This window comes from Littorina saxatilis, linkage group LG8 (genome assembly GCF_037325665.1).
Source record: "Littorina saxatilis isolate snail1 linkage group LG8, US_GU_Lsax_2.0, whole genome shotgun sequence".
Classification (NCBI taxonomy): Eukaryota; Metazoa; Mollusca; class Gastropoda; order Littorinimorpha; family Littorinidae; genus Littorina; species Littorina saxatilis.
In genome coordinates, this window is record NC_090252.1 from 6,981,643 (window position 1) to 6,984,142 (window position 2,500).

Genomic DNA, 2,500 nt, shown 5'->3' on the forward strand with positions numbered 1-2,500 from the left:
GAAGGCCGCGGTCAATTAATATGAAATAAAAGTCGATATGCCCCCCAAGGCCGAAGGCCTTGGTCAATAAATATGAAACAAAAGTCGATATGCCCCCCGAGGACCGACAAAATAGCTGGTCTGTCAACAAACCACCAAACATCGTTTTTGTCATCATTTTGACAGTGAGAAAATAAGTGCACAATCAGGGAGCCATGCTTTGAAACACGGGTTACGTTCTGATAACCACACGAGTCCCGGTTTGATAACCACTGGCAATCAAAGCTGGCGGGTGAAAGCAACTTTCTGTGTTTTTGAGTTCATTAAATGTTGGGATGAATATGTCAGGTTTGAGGATGCACAGTTCTGTAGGTTCATCTCGGTATTCCACCCCCTCGGCTTTCTGTTGTTAATATTAAGCTGAATGATCGAATGTGGAAGCTACGTTTGGTCAAAGGTCACAGAAGATTTGCGTCGTGCAGCGAAGGAAAGAATCGCGATCTTATTTCCGACTCAGTACCTCCGTTTTTTATTAGACCTGTCATTCTGCTTGCTCGGCTTTGTTAGATGTTTGCATATCTTGTTGCTATTTTATTTGCTTTTATTATTGTTTCTTATTTGTGCTTCGTTTATCGATACAACGTCTCATGCACGGGTCAAAATGTGTGTGTCAGGGGTCGTTTTACTTGAACTTGACGTTCGTGTTTCTCCGAACGTCTGTGTATCGAAACACAGATACACGCACTCCATGACTCTTTAAGAAGGCAAAACATATCGCTAGGTTTCATTTGTTTTTGATGAATGTATGACCTTTCATGAAGTAGTTTTGTTTTTTTGTTTACTTTTGCCAGTTTGCCAGTTCGTTTTGGAACTTTGCAAACCAGTGACGTGTCATCTGTTTGGGTCTGGGGAAACACCAATGAAAAGAGCCGAAGAATCCCCGAGCGTTTCTATTGGGTTTGCTTTTGATTATCCATGTATAACCTGCTTCCTGCAACTATTGTAACCGGGGATTTATTGCCTGGGGAACATGAGATTTATTTCCCAGGTGCTTGTGAATGAAAACTCGTGAAAATGATGACAAACTCCTATATTTAGACATTGTCAAATGTAACTTGCATATATGATAAGTGTATTCACTCATACCTTTTCGTTTTTTGTTGTTGGAGAATTTGCTGTTGATGAATTAGTTTGTAGCTGGTATCACTCTTGTTCCAGTTATTGGCATCGCTTGCCCCGTAGTTATTGTCGGGACACCAGCTGTCCGTGGTTACGTTTGTTAGAGCTGCTGTCAATGGTTGGTTGGCTGTTTTTAACGTCTTTTCAACCTATATGGCTATGCGGGTTCGATGCAAGTTCAGTTCCTGACTCCGTTTACATGACGGTCTCCGTGTTTAAAAATAGCCACATTTCACAGTAAAACAACGAAGGTTCTAAAGACATGCTGTCAAATGCCTTGTGAATATAATTGTGAAGAACCATTGACTGACGTAAAGAAGGTTCACATTGGGACTGTGAAGCCCTGTAACATTAACCGGCGTAGATCACGACACTTCTGCGACACGCGAAGTAGCGCACAAGACTTATATATACCCTATGAGTCGGGAGGCGAGCGGGGGGCAGGTGATCTTACTTTTGTAGTACGGTTTCTAGAATTCTGGCAGGAGACCAGTTGCTGCCTGGTTTCTGCACTGGCGCACAATTTTATTTCAGTTCAACTCAACGACGGGCGCAGTGGCGTCGGCCTCTTAATCGGGAGGTCGTGAGTTCGAATCCCTGTCGCTGCCGCCTGGTGGGTTAAGAGTGGGGATTTTTCCGATCTCCCGGGTCAACTTATGTGCAGACCTGCAAGTGACTTAACCCCCTTCGTGTGTACACGCAAGCACAAGACCCAGTGCGCACGGAAAAGATCCTGTAACCCATGTCAGAGTTCGGTGGGTTATAGAAACACGAAAATACCCAGCATGCCTCCCCCGAAATCGGCGTATGCTGCACTGCGCTCTGTCTGTCCTGCTCGATCCCCGCATTAAAAACTCTCGTGTCAAAAAACCAACCTTGACTGTAATCTGAAACGCAATATTATAATATTATTCAAAATAGATTAACTGCTTATAAAAACTTTATTTCCGTTTAAAGTGTTTAATTGTTATTAAGCAAAATGAGTTCAAAATGCTGATGGGCAGGTAAAATGAAAACAAATGTAAAAGAACAGGGTATACACAGAATCCAAACGTCGAGGCGCAAATCATCAGCTTTGGGAAAGCATGAAGAATGGTCATGTGTCTTTCATTGTGATGTACAATGTATCTCCCCAAGCAATCTGTTTCCTCTCTGCGGTGATGGTTAAATCCCCTCACAAAAAGAAGCGTTTACTGCTTACCTAACGCTTAGATTTTAAAGAAGACTTTTTCATAACCGATTTTAAGCCTAATTTTAAGCTGACTTCAATCTAATGTATTTATTATCAATGGTGAACTCATAAGGGTGTGTAGGTGGATATGTATGTGAGGGTGCGGGTATG

General features: G+C 42.5%; 1 protein-coding gene across 1 annotated transcript in view; it reads right to left on the reverse strand.

The window, feature by feature from the left end:
* LOC138972652 (uncharacterized) overlaps positions 1-1,500 on the reverse strand; it is a 22,544-nt gene extending 21,044 nt beyond the window's left edge. Inside the window, exon 1 of the mRNA XM_070345309.1 lies at positions 1,126-1,500. The gene's annotated coding sequence lies outside the window, so the exon portion shown is untranslated. The remainder of the gene's footprint in view (positions 1-1,125) is intronic.
* Positions 1,501-2,500: the final 1,000 nt, after the last annotated feature.